This window comes from Pseudorca crassidens, chromosome 21 (genome assembly GCF_039906515.1).
Source record: "Pseudorca crassidens isolate mPseCra1 chromosome 21, mPseCra1.hap1, whole genome shotgun sequence".
Lineage (NCBI taxonomy): Eukaryota > Metazoa > Chordata > Mammalia > Artiodactyla > Delphinidae > Pseudorca > Pseudorca crassidens.
In genome coordinates, this window is record NC_090316.1 from 7,991,396 (window position 1) to 8,011,504 (window position 20,109).

Consider the following 20,109-nt stretch of genomic DNA (forward strand, 5'->3'; position numbering starts at 1 on the left):
CAGACAGGCCTCCCCTCTCCCGGCTCCCTTCCGTCTGTCTGAAGAGCCAAAGGAAAAGGCAGGAGCTCTGTTCTCCTCCCCAAGAGGAAAAGCACCCTCCAACAGGCAGCTACACCCCACCTGGACGCACAACGCACTGCAGAAGTGCGACACGGTGCCCAAGGGTTAGAAAACCCCACGTGACAGTCAGAACTTCAAGGACAGACGCCACCCACCCCACCCACCCCTGGTCCTGCTTGGCTCCAACAAAGCAAAAATTCACTGTGACCCAAGCCCACCATGGCCCTGAGCCTATGACTAAGCACAGCTGAGAGACGGCTGGCTTCGGGCCGTGCCCTGCACCATGACCCTGGGTGAGCCCCTGAGCTACCAAGATGCCACGCCCGCAGGCTTCCTGGCCAGGAGGAAAGTCCCACATGCAGAGACACACATTCCCACAAGACGAGGCGAATTCTAAGGATGTGGATGGTGGCGGGGCCTTGCGGTGCTGAGACGCTGCCCCAAGAAAAAAATACCCTGCTCACACACCAGGATGCCAGGAAACAGTGAATCCCTTGATTCCAGGTAAGGTCAGGCAGAATCCCAACGGGGCAGATGACTCAGTCAGGAGGGGGGCGGGTCAGGGGATCCCGCGGCGACTCGCTGGGCAATGATGGGAGACAAAAAGGAAAGCAGGCAGGGAAACAGGACACAGATGAAACAGCACAGCTAGAAGGGAGTAAAAGAGGAGGAGAGAAAAGGAGAAAAAGTGGAAAGAGGAGGTTTAGAAAGAGGGCAGAGGAGAACGAAGTAGCAGCACAGTGGGAGAGGAGGACCCCGAGGGTGAGGGCCAGGGGGGAGACACCCCTGCACGCAGTGCATCACGTGGTCAGAGGTCCCTGTGGCCAGATCCCCAGCTCCTCGGTACCTCCCCAAACTAAGCCTCCATCCCAGCTCCCGTCTCACCACTGGCCAAAGTGAGTTCAGGAAAGGGAGAGGGATGGGTTCAAGCCAAGGGGTAGGGTCAAAAATGGGGAGGGAGAGGCCCAGCGCTGGTTGGGGAGGAAGCGGATCCCTGAGAAAGGATGCAGCTTCCCCCAGGGAATCAGGGGAAATCAGGAGTCCCAGGCAGAAAGGCTGGGTCAGCCCTGCAGTGAGGGTGCACCCAACCCCCAAGAAAACTCAGCAAATTCCCCTGATGCCAGCGCAGCCACAGAGACAGACGTTCCGGGGGATTCAGCGCTGTCGCCACCCGGGACATCCCTAAGGGGAAGGGTATAAACTGCAGTGGATGACAAAGCCAACTGTCTCTGGGTGCAGCCAGCAAGCACAGCACCCGACTTCACGCTGCCTTTCCAATGTCCCCTCTTCAGCCCAAGGGGCCTGTCTTTTTCTCAAGTCAGAGGCCAGAGAAGCCACTGTTTCCACAATCCTCCAACAGTCTACTCTTGTAGAGGGGGCTTCCCACTTGCATGGTGGGAGAGGACCCTCAGGGACCAAAAGGAAAGATGATAAAAAGAAGAAATCTGGTTATACATCTCCTGACTGTGGTTCTAGCCCAGAAAAAAAAAAGCTGCTCTGATGTCCTGAGAAGCAGCTGAGTCACAGGGCTCATCAGCATGTGGGAGGTGGGTGGGGGCAGGATGGGCGGCAGGAGAACCAAGCATCACACGGGAAGTGTGGTTAGAACGAACAAGCCCACCCACACAGAAGCGACAAACCCAAAGATGGCGCAGACACACAAACCTGAGGTCCCGAGCCCCGTCCTCTGACAGTGCATCCTCATCCCGTGGGTGCATCCCTTGTCCCAGCAGCTGCTGGTACAGAGAGCCAGCCGCCACCGGCCCCCAATCCCCTCTCCCTGCTTCTTCAACCTGCCCCCCAGCATCGTCCAAGTCTCCGCTGGCTCCTCCCCTTTTTCCCAGGGAGGCTCCTCGGATGGGATTAACTCTGCCACCACCCCCCCAGCCCCGAAAACCAGGCAGGGAGGGGAGAAAAGGAAGTACCAGCAGCCGATCCATAAGGGGGAGGACACCCTGATGCACATACACATACTGTCTATCACCTCTTCGAAATGTCCCTTCCAACTTGCATGACACTCCTCGGTTATACAGTTCTAGCCTGTCTTTTAAACTTTAAAATCACTTGTTATCTTAAATTTCATTTTAACCGAGTTCCCCAGTGTAAAAATACTGGGGGGAGGGTGACACTGGGTGATGCGCCCCAGGAGTTGCCCCATGCCCACCCCCACTGTATCCTGGGTCCCTCAACTGGACAATGACTCTCAGCCCATCTCCTGGGGCAGCGTGCAAAGTGTTCTGGCTGTGTCAGAGCACCGGACAGTACTCTCTCAGGCCAGCCCCTCCACCTTCGCTCTGATTCCGTAACGAGACCACCCAGCGAGGAGCTCCTAGGCCATCACAACACACGGACAAGAAAGAGCACAGACTCTGTGCCCAGCAAGGGACCTCGGCCCACCGCACTCAGCACCCTGTCTTTCCAAAGCACGCCAATCTCCCCAGTGTCTTCCATTTCTAGTGCAAAATTCACAATATAACGATGCTAGCATTAAAAAAAAAATCACTCTAGGGTTTCCCTGGTGGCGCAGTGGTTGAAAGTCCACCTGCCGATGCAGGGGACACGGGTTCGTGCCCTGGTCCGGGAAGATCCCACGTGCCACGGAGCGGCTGGGCCCGTGAGTCATGGCCGCTGAGCCTGTGCGTCTGGAGCCTGTGCTCCGCAACGGGAGAGGCCACGGCAGTGAGAGGCCCGCGTACCGCTAAAAAAAAAAAAAAAAATCACTCTAGCCAACTGTTTTCACTTTTGCATGCTTTTTCATGCTTCTGTCCACATAATCAACCTTCTTAAAACTTTCAATTATACCGTAAACATGTTCCATGTTGCTACACAGTCTTTATAATCAGTGTTTTTAATGGTTGCATAACATCACTGGACTGGATTTACTATAATTTACTTAAACCATTTCTCCATGATTAGACAGTTAGATGATATCCAATTTTTCTAATGCTAAAATTCATCTTTTTATACTTTCTTCTTCTTTTACACATGGATACAGTATAAATTCCAAGTAGTAATAAGACTAGACCATAGGTTATGAACTTTTATAACTCTTGAGACTTATTACAAAATTGCTTTCTAAAAGTATTTCATCTGTTTACACTGCAGCCAGCAATATATTGTTACCATTGCTATAATCTTACATACATTGAATGTTCTCATTATTTTAAACTGTGGCTAGTTTAAATATATAATGACGCCCAGTGAGGCAGAACATTTTTTCATGTTTCTTTCCTGCTTCACATTCCTTCCTAGACTTTGTTAAATGCAAATCAAAATTATGTGTGGGGCTTCCCTGGTGGCGCAGTGGTTGAGAGTCCGTCTGCCGATGCAGGGGACACGCGTTCGTGCCCCGGTCCGGGAAGATCCCACATGCCGCAGAGCGGCTGGGCCCGTGAGCCATGGCCGCTAGGCCTGCGCGTCTGGAGCCTGTGCTCCGCGACGGGAGAGGCCACAACAGTGAGAGGCCCGCGTACAGCAAAAAAAAAATTATGTCTGCACACAATCAATTTCTCTCTCTCTCTCTCTCTCCCCGTCTCCCTCCCTCCCTCTCTCCCTTTCTCTCTCTCTCTCTCTCTCTCTCACAAACACACACACCCCAAACAAAACCAAAACATAGCCTCAATAATTCAAATAAGTAAATAATGTACCTTAATGAAAAGTAAAATAGAAAAGCAGCAAGTTTTACACCATCTAGATTTCCTTAGTACATAAGTTGCTAAGTATGTGCTGCAAATGAAAATATGTTAAATATTTAATTGATGGTAAAAGTGAAACTTTCTTTTTTGGCCACGAGGCTTGCAGGACCTTAGCTCCACCACCAGGGAGGGATCAAACCCGGGCCCCCTGCAGTGGAAGCACAGAGTCCTAACCACTGGACCCCCAGGGAATTCCCAAAAGTGAAACTTTTAGAAAGAAAGGGACTTTGCATGGAGTTACCCATTGATCAGCAGCAGAAAATGGGTTAAATGTCAACTAACCTGAGATTCCTGGCCAACACTTGCCAGCTGACGAGATGAAGCTCATGAGAAAAGAATCAATGGCTGCCCACCATCGAATGAGATGAGGGCACAGGGCAACATCCCCGTCCCAAATATCTCCTCTACTGCCCATTCCAGTGCCTTAGCCTCCATCATTGGAGGAGATTCAAGCCAAGAATAAAATTCTCCCCTAGGAATTGAGACAACGGACATCTTTATCAGGCTCATTAATATACAAGAGACAACTTGGGACCAAGACCCTAAGAAAATAAAACAGGTCCCAATGGGAGACTGAGGCATTAGCAGGGAAGAAAAGTAAGAAGGCTGTCTCCTGAAGACACTTCTTAGGATTCTTATACACCCGGGACAGTAGTATGAAGCTTTCCGGAAAGCAGTTTGGCGGTATGGAACTAGAGAGCTAAAAATGTTCCTATCCTTTGACCCAGAAATTCTACTTCTAGAATTCCATCCAAGTAAATAAACAAAGATGCAAATACAGATTAAAATAAAACGATGGCAACTGCAACAGAATTTATAATGACACAAAGTTGGAAATGCCCTGAATGTCCAAATGATTAGGGAATAATAAATAAATGATAGGACATTCACATAAGGAAATGTTGCACAATCTTTAAATAGCTATGTTTTCAAGTACTTAAATGAATTAGGGAAAAACTCCCCCAAAGTTTTTTAAAGATACAATAATATGATTTAGAATATGATCCCAGTCCTCTAAGTGTTATTTTTATATTTCTATATTTGGATAGAAAAAGACTGACATCCAGGCACCAAAATATTAGCAGTTATTATCTATGGGTCACAGGCGAATTTTATCTACATCTATATTTTTTTCCATATTTTCCAAATTTTCTACAGGAAACGTATGTTACTTTATTTAGCAGGAGGGAAAGCTATTTAACTCCACACACCCCCCCATCCCCAGCGTACAAGTTTTGAAGCTGAGAATAAATTTCTCAATTCTCCAGAGTCCATAAACAAGCAAAACCTTGCCTAAATTATAGTGCTCTTGGGACTTCTTAGTGTTTCAAAGTCTTAAATCTAATAAAGCCATGTTCCACCCATCACAATTGCCCAAAAGCTAGGTACCTACCCAGAGGGCTTTGGCACCCTCCAATCTAGTTGGGTTTCTTACTTCCTACTGCAGCCTCCCCTAAGAGAGGCTCTTTCTTTCCTCTGTGGGTTTGGTTGCTTGCTCTCTGGTCTTCACAAGAGGAGCCCCTGTCCTGGGGGTCAACTGAAGATTCACACGCAAGTCAGTGCCTCTTTCCCTCTGCTGTCACAGAGCCTGCAGCACAGCACGCCCAGAAGCAGGGATCCCGACAAAGACCGCCCCCAGTGGAATTTTCCTTCTTGAAACTTGGGAGATGGGACTGACGTCTTTAAGTTAAATGTCTAGATAGATGAATGAAAAGATGGATAAATAGGTTTGTTTGTTTTTTTAAAGAAAAGCTGAAGAGCTATTAAGTCATGAAAGCTCTGGCTTACTGTACTGGACGTCTTATTTGTAAGATCTCTAATGTGGCTTGAAGATACAGGAAAAAATAGAGTGAAATAAGGGAGATTCATCTGCCTGATCGTCCTGATACTTCTGAGGTAAATACAAACGAAAGAAAGTGGTAACAGAGATAAAGCCTTAAATGGTATTGGCCCCAGGATGAAATAATCCACTATAATCTCCGGTAGTTCAAAACTCAAAAAAAATGAATCCATTTTTAAATTTGGTTATTTTTCTTTCATGTTACTTGGCGTTGGTAGGAAAGGGAATTTCAGGGATTTTGCTCCAGAAAAAAGTCAGGAAGGCATTTCTTAACATAGGGGAGCGGGCAGGGATGCAGTGAATACATCTGCTATCTTGTCATCCTCGAGGGTAGAAGCTGGGGACAGTAGCATCAGTGGTAAGTGAGAGAGATACCAACGGGAAATTGCTAAATTTCTACAGGAGAAAGTTAATCGGGAAATGACATCAGAGGTCTCAGAGAGGACTGTAATAAGCAGACAGGAACTGGGGTGTGGAGGTTAGAAAACGTATGGGCCATGCGAACAGAGAGTTCGCCTATGTTTCCATCTCCCACCTACATAAGGGTGCGTTGCAGAGGGCCCACGAATGCCCAGGGCCCAGTAAAAACACAAGAATGACAACAACAAAACGCAAGCGTGGCTATTTCAGAACACAGCTCTGAGACTGGGCCAAAGACTCTAACTTCCAAAATGTGGGAACATCTATTTCCTACCGTTATAACATCATTGCATTCTGAAGCTGTCATAAGAGCACATTCCAAATAGTCTGAGGCCGGAGAATAATGTGAGAGAGAAGAGAATGTACTGAGAACACATTCCCAGCGGAAGAGCAGGCTGAGGAATGCAGACATCCACAGGAATGGGGAGGGTAAGAGAAGGTGCCCGACGTCCCCTGGACCCAAGAACTCTCAATGGAGGGCAAGAGACACTCGAGGAATTTTTTAAGGGAAAAAAATACTGGGGAAACGGCAGGAACGACTGACTACTGATACCACTCCAACAAAGATGCCAAAAACAGCAAAATGTTTTAAACTCTCATGACCTCTCTGAACAGCAGCCTCATCTATGTTCAGAGAAAATGTGGTTGTTAGAGCTGGTACGAAACAAAGGCCTGCCCTTGACTCAAGGCTCCTGAGACCACCTCCCCCCAGAGAGTTCACCAGCACAGGGACCAGCCCCAGGGGTTATAAATAGCCTATAAAAACTGAGATCTCCCACTTTCAGAATCCAGTTACTAGGCTCTGCGATTCAGTTTCACTGTAGGCCTTCTTACTGGTAGCAGCACAGCAGCTTGGTCCTCATTTAAAAGTTGGACCTTCTCACCCACTAAAACCTGGGCAGTAGGAGAAGGAAAAGAAAGCATCCTTATTTCTCCTACGTACCAGCCTCTTGCAAAGTGCTGGGGGAAAGTCTAAAGGGCCTAAGCCTGCCTGTCTAAAGGCACTGTGCTCCCGTCTCTGGATGTAGGGACGGAGGAGGGGCCAGGTGTGGCACAGAGCACGTGCAGGTGACAAGGATGGGTCTGAGAGCATCTGACAAAACTCTTGCAAGAACGTGACCATTGAAGAGGGCGAGCTGATTTCAGTGACCCGGCGCTGTGCTGGAGTGAAGTGAAAGAGCATGGGTTTTAGAGTCAGACAGACTCTACTAAACTCTTCAGGGCCTATTTCCTCATTTGCGAAATGGAGAGAATCGCTGTACCTACTTCAAAGGCTGCTGTGTGCATTAAACGAAATAATGTGTGAAAAGTGCTTAAGAGGAGGTCTGGCAAAGACCAAGCACTGTGTAACTGTTGTTGTTAAGATGTGTGCGTGTGTAGTGCCTAACAAGTAGTACATGACCCCCACCGCTAGGTAAAACAGGGCAGGCAGCTGCCAGGCCGTCTCCACCCCTCAAATATCAGTAAGTAAATCCCACTGGGAAGGCAGTGATGCTGGAATCCCTCAAAAGGAAAGGCACAAGCTGCCCTCACTCTTCCGTCTACTCCAAGAACCATCATATTTCTCAAAAATTCTCCAAAAGGTTAAAAAAAAAACAGTCCAAGAGATCCACCGACTCCATCTCGGCCAGGCCACCCTGAAAGTTAACAGAACCAGGCCTGCGATCAGAAGCCAAGGAAGGGTCTCTGGAGCCACCTCCTGCTTGGCCCGTGGGAGAATCACAGCAGCAGAGATCCGCTCCGCAAATGGATGGCCAAAAGGGAGTCCCAGCTGATGGGAGGGCGAGCCCTTGCCTTTGCACTTTAACCCCAGTGTTTCTCAGGGAGAAGGGGACCTCCCTTTTTATCTCAGCTGGCCGGGCAGAAAGGCAGCCCAAGGTTCGGAGTAAAGGTCAACGGGGCCTTCCAATTACTGTCCCACTACAGCAACCACAGACCTGTGCAGAATGGGAAGCAAGGGACCCCATCCCTCCCACCCCCCAGCCGCCCTATCTCCCTGCCCTGGCCAATTCCCTGGCTCAATGATGGGCTTATATCAGGCAGGGCTAGGATTCTGCTCTTGCCATAGACTGTCACACTATACTATTTGCTCTGCTTCCTTCCTTTCCAAAGCCTAACAGATTGGATTGCCGGAGTCCTCTCCAGCTCACTAAGACACGTGGAAAACTGAAAGTAAGGCAGCGGTGGGAAGAGGGAAGAGGCCGAGCAGTGCAACGCCCCAGCACCCAGATCATCTTTTCCAAGCTCCACGACTATCTCGGCCAAAGTAACTACTTACTACAGTTTCAGGGAAACAGAAGAGATATTTACTGCACTGGGGCCACAGCAAGATCTAATTTGAGGCGTTCCAGCCTTTTAACAGGGGCATCACCCACCTGCCCACCTGCCCCATGAAGAAGACCGGAGATCAATGAAGCGCCAGCTGGATGCACATCCGGAGATCGAGGCCCTGCTGCTCCCGGCTCCCTAGTGATCCGGCACTTTCAGCAAATACCAGGCAAGCCAGCAGGAGGGCTGCTCGGAGGGGCGTGGCTGGCTGATGGGGCTGACGACTCTCCCTTCCCATTTTTGCAGAATCTCTCCATAAGTAGGCACCGACCAAAATCTGCATGTCTCCAGGATTTATTTTAACCTCGGGGGAAAACACCAAGCTGAATTACGGTTCAGCACACTACGATGACACGATGGGATTTGCAGGCCCTACTTCCTTATACAGAAGAGAGAAGCAAGCACCAACGACAAGGGAAAAGCAGCACTGCAAACGCTCCACCAAAGGGCAGGTGGTTCCCCGATCCGTACCTAGGTGATTACCCATCTGTGAAGTGAGCGAGGCTCCCATCGGCAGGAGTGCCATAGGCACTTTGTCAAAAGCGGGGCTTACAAGGAGGGCGAAGGATACTTAGGTCCAAAGGCAACACCCAAGGGAAGCCCTCATGAACCAGCTCAGACGAGCTTGAGGCACCACCACATTGCTCTCTTCTCTTCCATTTGGATAGGGGCAAACAATTCATGCTCTTGCAGTCACTCACTCATTCATTCAAGAAACGTTTACTTAGCACCTAGTAGATGTCACACACCAGGCTGGCCACAGAGTCTAGACTGCAAGCTATGGCAAAAGTCACCTGCGTTCAAGTGGCACACGATGGTGAAAGCTAATATATGAAAGGATGAGAAGGCTGTTAAAGCTTCCTCTGGCTCCTCAAAGCATGCTGGATCTCTATTTTAGCAACTGCATTGTGTCCTAGGCCCTGGTGTACCGCCTGTGTCCTGCATCAGATGGTAAAATCCCTGAAGACAGAGGCTACATTTTGTTCATCACTGCCTTTCGTGTCTTAATTACCCAATAAATGTCAGCTGAATGCAACTGAAATAGAAAACACTTCGATTCTTTCAAGATCTTTGGCTTTACTGTTTCTGAAGGCTTTGCCACCAAACAGAAAAATGATGAAGCTCCAGAAAGGAGGAAAAAGGGGATTGACTTAGATATATTAAGAAAACAGAAGTACAATTTTGGAACTTCAGCCCAAGTGCAACCACCACTCAGCGGACCGAGATGCCTCGGGGGTGTCACCGCTGGCGTCCCGGTAGAATGCCTGTCCCCTCCCCTTCTCTCCCCGTCCCTTACTCTCCTCTGAAAATCCCCACCTGGAGTCCTAAAGAAAGGCGGGGCGGGTGGCGGGAGAAGGAGTTAGAAGGGGAAGATCCACCAAGTAGCAAGGAAACCTTACAGCGAGAGGCTGGGGGTTCAGGGCTGGCCTGGGGAGGAGATGGGTCCGACCCCAGTGAGGTGGCCCTGCCGCGCCTCCTCTCACACTTTTCGTTCCTACAAGGCCTCTCTTTTCCCTTTCCTCTTTTTTTTTTTTTTTTTTAATTCGATGAAACAGCAGTCTTCAGAACTGGAGCAGAAGAGGGAAGCGGGTAAGGTGAGGAAGAAGTTCGTGAGACAGACAGACAGCTCCCCTCGAGTGCTTTCCCGACCTGACACCAAATCTGCATTTTAGTACAGTTTCCTTTAAGTCACCCCAGAGTCCGTAGTTCCAGAAGCCCGAGGGGCCCGGGCTGGACCCAGAGGGAAGGGAGGTCTCGCCCTCGGGAGGCTTCTAGGCCTGCCACGGAATAAGGTAATAGGGGAAGAGAAAGATGAGTCTCCACGGCCCCATCCGTGCCCCCGGGGACTTGCCTGCACGTTCTCTGCTCGTCTCCCCTACCCGCTGCCCGGGAAGTCGTGGCCAAGCCGGGGCCCCAGCGCCAGAACCCGCGGAGAAGTTTCGCCGCTGCAAACGTGAGAAAACGCAGCTCCGCAGAACACCCGCCCCCACCCTGCCCGCGGCCCCACCCCGCAGCCCGACCCCTGGCGGCGGCGACCTTGGACACCCCGGGCGCTCCCGAGGGCCGGAGGAAGGGCTGCCCCGCGGGCTCGCCGGGGGCCACCGGAGGCGGCCGGGGGACGGCGGCGACCTCCCCTCGGCCCGCAGGGAGGCGCTCCCCCCCCCGCCAGCCCCTCGGCGCCGCGCCGCTCCCGGGCCCGCGCGGGCGCCCCACTTACCCCGCCGCGCAGGGCCGGGGCTCGGGCAGGGTGCGTGGGTTACATCGGGCTGGGAAGCGCCTCTGGGGCCCCGCGGGCCGTCGCTCTCGGGGGATGTCTGTCGCCGCCAAACTCTCGGGGTCTCTCGCGCCTCTCGCTCCTCTCCCCCTCCCCTCCCCTCCTCCCTCCCCTCCCCTCCTCCCTCCCTCCTTCTCTCTTGTCCTTAGGCTCTTTTTTCCGGGTTAATTACGTTTCGCATTAAAGCAAAACCCAGCCCCGGATGTGAGTACAATGCTCCGCCGAGCCCGCCGGGGGCGGAGAGGGGTGCCGGGGCGCCGCGGGCTGGGAGGGGGCGCGGCCGGGCGCGCGGGCTGCGCGGACTCGGCGGGGGCGGGGCGCCCGGAGGCGGCCCCAGAGGCTGCGCGCCGGGACCACCTCGGCCGCGCAGGGGGAGGCCCTGCTTCCGACGCCGGCCCCGGGCAGCAGGTGTCCGAGTGGGAAAGGGGCCCGGGGATGAGGGCATCCTAGAAACAGGGAGACGAGCCGGCCCGCGGGCTCACTCTTTACCCCGTTTATTCTTCCCAAAGCACCCACCTCCTCCCCCAGCCCGCTCCAGCGACTTCAGCCGGGCCTTCCCCGGACCCAGAGCCTTCAGCCATCGGGGTTTAGGGTTAGCGTCGAAGGAAGCATCTCAGATTCTCCCGGGTTGTCATGCATGTGCCCCAGGAGCCCAAGGGGGTCGTAAGTTCTAACGGCTGTATGGGGACTTTTTCAGAGCGTGGCGCAAAGACGCCTTTCCAGCCCTCGGAGCGGGAGGGAGCTCTGGGGGAAAATGGGAAACAGACAAGCAGCAGGTATTAAGTAATATTGCCAAGAGGAACCGAAGAGAACTGTCGGGTGCCGGTGCAGCCTCTGCGTTACCGCATTTGATCCACGCTGCAACCTAATGGGTATCAATCCCCTTCACGATGAGGAAACCGAGACTCAGAGACGTTAAGGAATTTGCCCTGGGTCCCACAGTTATCAATGGCTCGTCTGTCAGGTTCTGATGCCGGCCTCGCACGTGAGGAGATAGATATTTCAATGTACATGCAGCCAGGCACATAACATTCGAAACACAGAAACGTAGTGGATTGACCCTGGGATGGAGGACCGACCGGGAGCTGCGATTCCTGGGGATTTTGGTGCAAATATAGTTGATAAGGTCGAGTCCTAGTTACAAGGCTTTGACGCAGGGGAGGGCCGAAGAAGACCCTTGAGGCTAGATGGGCAGGATTGCGGGAAAGGCGGGTCCACGTCCCAGTGTTGGAAGGGGAAAGGCAGACTGTTAAAAAGTCTCCAGGACCTGAGGCAGCAAAGCCTGGGGGAAGGGGGGCCCCAGCCAGACGAGCTGGGAGGAAGGTAGGACCACGCTCAGCACACACCCCGAAAGCACTAGTGATGAAACCACACGTTTCCTCTTCCATTTTGATTGCCAAAGCAAAAATGAACCGACCTGCTCTCTCAGGTGTGAAAAAAGACTGTTTGCTTTAGAACATTTTGCTTTGAATGAGGAAGGAAAGGGGGACACAAGAAAAAAAGCATTTCCTTTGAAATAAATACATCAACGTCAATTTTTTTTTTCTATCTGCTCATGAAGATTTTTGCCACTCACATAAATTTCAGTCAGAGCATATACTCTGGAACCAGATGGCCTGGGTTTGAATCCCAGCTGTGGTGCTTATTAGCTTTGATCCCAGAGCAAGTGACAACTTTTCCGTGCCTTATTTTCTACATCTGGATGCTTACAAAGAGTGAATGAGCTAACATTTGTAGAGTGTTTGGATTACTGCCGAACGTGAAGTAGGTGCTATGTAAATGTTTTTGAATTTAAAAATTAGATTATGGTTTTCAGGGTGAAATGGAACAAAATTCCATCCAGCTCCCAGTAAATCCGACTGGAACGGATGGTTTCCGGTATGAGCCATGAGGTAAAAAGTCTCAGATTCCATGGTACGGTTCATATTAAAACCCATAAAACTCTAGTCCCTGTGGGGCCTGCCTGAGTTACTCAGTCACAGAGCCACAAATATTTCCTGAGCACTACTGTATTGGATGCCTGGGAGGCAAAGCTCGGCGAGAGGATGCAAGTGTTACTAGGAGGTTGACGCAGCCTTGTATCCCTCCTGGAAATGCCATGAAAATGGCACAGAGTGACAAAGTACTACCAACTTTTAGAGGAACAAGACGTGTGTGTGCGCGCACACGCATATGTTTGGGAGGGGTCCTCGAGAAGGAAGTAGTGAATTTTGAAATGGGCCTGAGAAGATGGGGACAATTTGACTCCAGTGTTGGGCTGGGGTGGGGGTGGGGGTCATCAGTGCACTTTGGATGATGCTTGTACTTCACTGGGATCCCCGTTTACTGCCACATTTATCGCTAGCCAGGACCTGGCCCCAGTTAGATTACAGTTTCTTCTCTGACTCCTGTACTTCCACTGTTTCCTCAGAGGTCTCCTGCCACCCCCTCCCATAGTGGCACAGAGTGTCTATTGAGTCTGAGCCCTGCTGTGGTCCTTTTGCCATCTCTGACACATTTTGAAAGTATTTACATTGACTGATTTTATGCATTCATTTTTTTCAGTGCAATAAACAGCCCGGATGTCTGAAAATGTGACTCCGTCTATTGGGAAAGGAATGTCAAAAAAGGCCTTTCACATCAGCTATCTCAGTCCCCTGTTGTATCAGTGCAAGATGAGGTTCAACAATTTGCTGAAGGTTTTGCAGCTGGTTAGTGGCAGAGGTGTTTCTGGAACCCAGGGTTGACTACCCCCAGAATCTTCTAGTATTGATGTGGGAACCTTTCCATGAAGATGGAGACTACTGGTCCAGAACCTAAGAATTTAAACAGAGAGCCTTATACTCTATACCCATTTATGCACTTTTCTATTCATTTTCAGTGTTCACGGCTGGGTAACTAGATGCCCTAACGACCTTCAGTGGTGAGCCAGGGCACCCTCTGGGGAACCACATTGTGCTCTGTCCTTAGAGACACCCATTATGGAAGGTACCAGGCTGAAGCTGGGGCCGGGTAGTTCCGTTGGGGAAAGTGTGGGACTGAAGAGGCCAAGGTCAGTGGTTGATCCTGGTTCAGGCCAGTTAATTTCGCACAAAGATGAATTGCTCCAAGGCCATCACACTTCTAGTGCTAGCTGGTCATTTTATAAAGAGTTGTTGTTGGTTTCAATAGCAAAGTACCATCCATTTCTAGAAAGATTACTCAAACTACTATTGTTCTATTCAGTCCTATTCCTTCAGCAAACAATGATCTGAACCTATTAACTATTTTTCCTCCCATATATCTTGTACTTACTTATTTTCCAGGTACTTACTAAATGTTAATTGCTTTACCTGTATTGTCTCATTTAAGTCTTACAACACTGGGAGTAAGGTGCTACCATTTCCCCATTTTATAGATGAGATGTCTAAAACATGGAGACCAAGCCTAGTTACAAGCCTGTGCAGTCTGACGCCAGAGCTGGCCCCCTCTTAACCACCAAGTTTGTGAAGGATTCAGGAAGACATAAAACAAGACTCTTTCCCTCCACATTTTCGATAATTATCATCATTTAGAATCTCCTTTCCTTTTCAGCTAGCAATTTCATGTCCAAAGATTTGTCCTACAGAAAGTCATCCAGAGATATATATAGTATAGATGGAGTGTATGTTTATTTGTATATACGAAGTGTATATCTGGAATATATATACACATTTGCTGCAGCATAATAGTGAAATTTGGAAATCACTGTCATTCTCATCAGCAAGGGATTGAACAGGTAAATACCATTAGTGCCATATAATCTTATACTATGCAGCTGTTAAAAAAGAATGAAAAATACTATATGAAATTTTTTCTATATGAAAAAATACTAAATAAGTAGGACTAAAAAAGGTACAAAGGTGCCTGTATAATACAATCCCATTTCTGTAAATAAAAACCGTACATATTTATTACATGAAAAAAAGTCTAAAAGACTATATTCCAAGCTGTTAGCCACAGTTCTCTTAGGGCATGGGAAGAGGGACTATAATGACGAATCTCACTTTCTAAGAGATGTATTTCTGTAATGTGTTATTTTTTGCAATAAGCCTGCATACATTTGCTTATCAAAGAAGAACAATAATGATTTAAAATTATAATGAAAAATTTTAAAGTTCTATGAGAAAGCATATTGCACCCCTCAAGAATCCCATCATTTAGTTGGGAGGGAATGTAACAAAAAGAAAGAAAAGCCAGAAACTAACACAAGCAGGGACAAGAGGAAAGAGAAAATTTTGTGGGAAAAAAACAACTAGCTGGGGTTGAGAGGTGCAGGAGAAAATGTATGAAGGAGATAGCACTTTGGAAGAACCTTGAAGGTGTAGATAGTGTAAAATGTGGAAGCTGGAGAGGGGCATGAGAATAAATGGGTTCCAGATAAAGGGACTGGTCCTGTGCAGCTGGAGCACGGTGGAAGCAGGGAGGATGAAGAAAGGATTTTCATGGGGAACAAAACAGGAAAGAAAGGTTGCTGGAGGGTCTTTATTGCTAAGCAAATGAGTTTTACTTTATTACTTTAGGCTTTAAGAGCCACTGGAGGTTTTTGAACAAGGAAGTGACACTATTAGAAGTAAATAAGCAGCAATTTCATAGTTCATGACTGCATGGTAACTGGTCTCTTAACACCAAGCTGCCACTGGGATGTGACTCCTGACTCTGTTCCTAATTAACTCTGTAGCCATGGACCAGTTACTCTGCTTCTCTGTATTTCTATAAAATGGAGAAGGTGGTGATAACAGATAACTTATCTCATACCATTGTTGTTGAGACTGAGTTAATGTTTTTAGGGCACATGGTAATTGCTGAGAATGTCTGTTAAACTTTAACAATCAGCTTCATACCTTTGAATTAAAATCTTTGCATTTCATTTTGAAACTTCTATTACAAAGAGCTAACATTACACGACAAATTATTAACTATTCTTTCTTCACACTTTCACAGGTTTATAGATTATTAATTCCATTTTACAGGTGGAAGACTTTAGGTTTTTAAGGAGAGATACAGTCTCAGAATCACATAGCAAGACATGAGTTGTGAGTCCTGGTTCAGTGATCCCTGCCCAACACCCAAGGTTATCACTTAGCTCCAATTCTCAGAGCCTTGAGAATAGGAAAAATAGAAAAACATTGACAATTTCTGTTTATAGGATAAGGGAAACAGCAGTAAGGGACAGTAATAAAATAAAATCAAAAACGAGAAAACTTTGGTGAAATACCTGGAAGTGTGTATATAAAATCAAATTTATAATATATATATATATACATATATATATATGTATATATATCTGGTGAATTATGCTACTTCCATAATAAAAGTCATATGTTGAAGACCTAACTTCCAATCTGACTGCATTTGGAGGTAGAGCTTTTAGGAGGTAATTAAGGTTGAATGAGTTTATAAGGGTGAGGTCCTAATCCGATAGGATTGATGGCCATATAAGAAGAGGAAGAGATCTCTCTCCCTGTCTCCACAGCACCAAGAAAAAGCCGTGTGAACACACAGCAAGAAGGCAGCCGTCTGCAGTCCTAGAAGAGAGCTCTCACCAGAGCGCAACCATGCTGGCAACCCCATCCCGGACTCCAGCCTCCAGACGGTGAGAAAATAAATTTCTGTTGTTTAAGCCACCCACTCTATAGTACTTTTTATACTCATACATATATATAGACATTACATATGTACACATGCCAAAATTACTTCCCTGTGACAAAGTTTGGAAAACATTGCCATACTGCTAAATCTGATACTAATATAAACTTCAAAATGAAGTGCCCATCCAGTCCCCAGAAATAAGAGTCTCCTGGCTAAATGCACCATTCCTATTGATTCATGCTGATGATATTGTTTTTCCGTCAGTTTGAACAAGGGCAGTGCATGGCTTGGAATCCTGCATCCCCAGTGATGCCCTGTGATTACAAGGGAAGAACTGGGCCTGTGGAATCAGAGAGAGAGAATGAATAGATAGATACCTTAGGTTTGGATCCTTGACCTTGCTTTCGTACTAAATTTTATTTTTGACCTTGCTTTCGTACTAAACTTTATTTTTGCTTAGACTAGTTTCATAATTCATTTCCTCAGCACCGAGCCTACATAGGGGCTACGATTAGAAAATACTGGGGGTGAATATAGTTAAAGTTGGCAACTGGAATAAACTATCTGGTTTATTCCAAGAGATGCCTATGGTGGTCAGTGAAGCGGGTTGGCTGTTACTTCAGTGGTTCACAACACAAGCTGGTGATTACAAAACAAAGAAAATCAAACAGGGTATTTGAACAGATGGATTTATGTCCTTCCATTATTTTGTCAATAGGAAATATATGCACACTATACAAAGTTCAAAAGGTACAAAAGAGGAAGAGTGAACAAATATTTTATTTTTAAAAATTCTTTCTAGGGGCTTCCCTGGTGGTGCAGTGGTTAAGAATCCACCTGCCAATGCAGGGGACATGGGTTCGAGCCCTGGTCCGGGAAGATCCCACATGCTGCAGAGCAACTAAGCCCGTGTGCCACAACTACTGAGCCTGCGTGCCACAACTACTGAAGCCTACGCGCCTAGAGCCCATGCTCCGCAACAAGAGAAGCCACCGCAATGAGAAGCCCGTGCTCTGCAACGAAGAGTAGTCCCCGCTCACCACAACTAGAGAAAGCCCAAGCACTGCAGTGAAGACCCAATGCAGCCAAAAATAAAATAAATAAATTTATAGAAAGAATCCTTTCTATTTCTGAATTTTCCAAGTATTCTTCAATAAGCATGTATTATTTTATGATTATAGGAAAAAAGTTAGCTTTATAAGCAAATAACTAGTTTTTAATTTAAAAGTACCTCAGAGATCTCACAGCTGCTTTGTGATTTAAAAAAAAAAGCAACAACATACCACTAACTTTATCTTCAACTTAAAAATAATTGTGTCTTTGATATATTTTTCAAGAAATTTTAGCCAACTTTATATCCATTCATGTTAAAATTCCTGCCACTGGAAAAGATATACAAAACTGACTGGCAGTTTGAACCCCGAGAACTGGTGAAACTCAGTATGAGTCACTGGAGACAGGTAATTTGCTAAGGAATCTTCTTTCAAATTTCATCATAATTTGTATGATGACTCCACATGTCTGTCAAATGTTGTTAAAATTAAGTGCAACACTAGGCTGGAGGTTTTAGCCCAGTCCAGCTTAACTCCTTCATTTAGGAATTAAACAATAACAAGCTAGATTTATCCTTACACCTAATGCATAATGATGGTTTGGATGTTCTAATTGGATAAGTGGCCAAATGCTCCCTCCAGCATATAATGTCAGAAGATGTCACAGTCCTGGTTTGCTGCAAAGACATATCAGGAACATGGTCCTGACCTGGAGGTCACTTTCTGGTAACTTCAATCCCTGGAACAGAACTCTGAACCGGAAGGTAAGAGGGGAAGAGCCTCTGCATAGCCAAGTCCCTGCATCTTCATGGAGATGCCTTTCTTAGGCTTGCTCTTTGATTCTGGCTGAAGATCTAATTTCAGAAGGTCCAGTTATGTGGTTTCCCAGTCCTCAGTGGATTAGAAACCAAGAAAATAAAAAAGCTTTTGGAGACGGAGGAGGGAGGGGGAGGAGAAAATGACTTTATTCAGTTCATTCCTCTCTGTAAGTGGATTAGCTGACAACAACAAAGGAGGGAAAGAAAAGTTAACAAGCATTCCCAGAGGTTATATGTGCCCCAGACAATCTTCTTCATTCCCAGTGATGACCTTGGGGTAGGAAAATGTGTTTGAACTGTGATCAGAAATTTTCATATAGTTTTGCTGGTAAGAGTGGTGGCCTCTGGGGAGGAGATCACTTCTGAGGTGGTAAGAGGAGACAGGACTCATTCATGCTCTTGTATATTTTTCAGATATTATATTATGTGCATTATGTTTCTTTTGCTTAAAAATAAATTTTTAAAAAATTATTTAATGCCCCCACAAAAGACTTTACAAATAAAAAGTACATAAAAGAAAAGTGTATAAATTAAAATATTGGAGACCTGAAACCATAAAACTCTAGAAGAAAACATACTGGGTGAGCTCCTTGACATTGGCCTTGGCAATGATTTCTTTGGATTTAACACCAAAAGCAACAAAAGGCAACAAAAGCAAAAATAAACAGGTGGGGCTACACCAAACCAAAAAGCTTCTGCACAGCAAAGGAAACCGTCAACAAGATGAAAAGGCAACCTACGGAATGGGAGAAAATACTTGCAGTATCTGATAAGGGATTAATATCCAAAATATGTAAAGAACTCATACAACTCAACAACAAAAAAACAAACAATCTGATTTTTTAAATGGGCAGAAGAACTGAATAGACATTTTTCCAAAGAAGATATACAGGTAATCAACAGGTACATGAAAAGATGCTCAACATCACTAATCATCAGGGAAATGCAAATCACGACCACAATGAGATGTCACCTCACACGTATCAGAATAGCTATCATCAAAAAGACAGCAAATGACAAGTTGGCAAGGATGTGGAGAAAAGGGAACCCTCAGGCACCGTTGGAATGCAAATTGGTATAGCCACTATGGAAAACAGTATGGAGGTTCCTCAAAACATTAAAAATAGAACTACCATGTGATCCAGCAGTTCCACTTCTGTGTATATATCAGAAGGAAACAAAATCACTATCTCAAAAAGATATCTGCACTCCCATGTTCACTGCAGCATTAGTTACAATAGCCAGGACATAGAAACAAAGTGTGTCCACTGACAGATGAATAGATAAAGAAAATGTGGTGTGTGTATATATATATATATATATATATATATATATGTATATATATATAGACACATATATATATAGACACACACATATATATAGACACACATATATATATAGACACATATATATATGCAATGAAATATATGCAACCATAAAAAAGAAGGAAATCCTGCCATTTGCAGCAACATGGATGGACCTTGAAGGCATTATGCTAAGTAACGTGAGACAGAGAAAAAGAAATGCTGTATGATCTCACTTATATGTGGAACCTAAAAAACCACTGTGGAAAACAATATGGAGGTTCCTTAAAAAACTAAATATAGAACTACCATATGACCCAGCAATCCCACTACTGGGCATATACCCTGAGAAAACCATAATTCAAAAAGACTCATGTACCACAATGTTCATTGCAGCTCTATTTACAATAGCCAGGACATGGAGGCAACCTAAGTGTCCATCAACAGATTACTGGATAAAGAAGATGTGACACATATGTACAATGGAATATTACTCAGCCATAAAAAGAAACGAAATTGAGTTATTTGTAGTGAGGTGGATGGACCTAGATGGAATCTAAAAAAAAAAATGGTACTGATGAACCTAGTTGCAGGGCAGGAGTAAAGATGTAGACATAGAGAATGGACTTGAGGACACGAGGTGGGAGGGAGAAGCTGGGGTGAAGTGAGAGTAGAATCGACATATACACACTACCAAATGTAAAATACTTAGCTAGTGGGAAGCAGCC

At 46.7% G+C, this 20,109-nt stretch overlaps 1 protein-coding gene and 1 long non-coding RNA gene across 12 annotated transcripts in view; one reads left to right on the forward strand and one right to left on the reverse strand.

The window, feature by feature from the left end:
• Nucleotides 1-10,889, reverse strand: part of PLEKHA2 (pleckstrin homology domain containing A2) — a 57,286-nt gene extending 46,397 nt beyond the window's left edge. Inside the window, exons 1-2 of one of the 9 annotated variants that reach the window (XM_067721430.1) lie at nucleotides 10,562-10,889; nucleotides 8,391-8,647 (exon numbers count right to left, since the gene is read on the reverse strand). The gene's annotated coding sequence lies outside the window, so the exon portion shown is untranslated. Of the gene's footprint in view, nucleotides 1-528; nucleotides 1,528-1,725; nucleotides 2,220-5,148; nucleotides 5,480-8,390; nucleotides 8,648-10,195; nucleotides 10,337-10,561 lie in introns of those variants that run through there. The other 8 variants (XM_067721434.1, XM_067721429.1, XM_067721431.1 and 5 more) reach the window with 8 other exon arrangements.
• On the forward strand, nucleotides 357-17,344 carry LOC137215887 (uncharacterized). 3 transcript variants are annotated; one of them, XR_010939472.1, is made up of 6 exons: nucleotides 361-564; nucleotides 8,128-9,938; nucleotides 13,163-13,308; nucleotides 14,171-14,354; nucleotides 16,092-16,211; nucleotides 17,010-17,344. It is a non-coding gene; the product is annotated as an uncharacterized lncRNA (long non-coding RNA). The 3 variants fall into 3 exon arrangements; XR_010939473.1 differs by lacking the exon at nucleotides 14,171-14,354 and having other exon boundaries at nucleotides 357-564; nucleotides 8,128-10,297; XR_010939471.1 differs by lacking the exon at nucleotides 14,171-14,354 and having other exon boundaries at nucleotides 364-564; nucleotides 17,010-17,343.
• The last annotated feature ends 2,765 nt before the right edge of the window (nucleotides 17,345-20,109 follow it).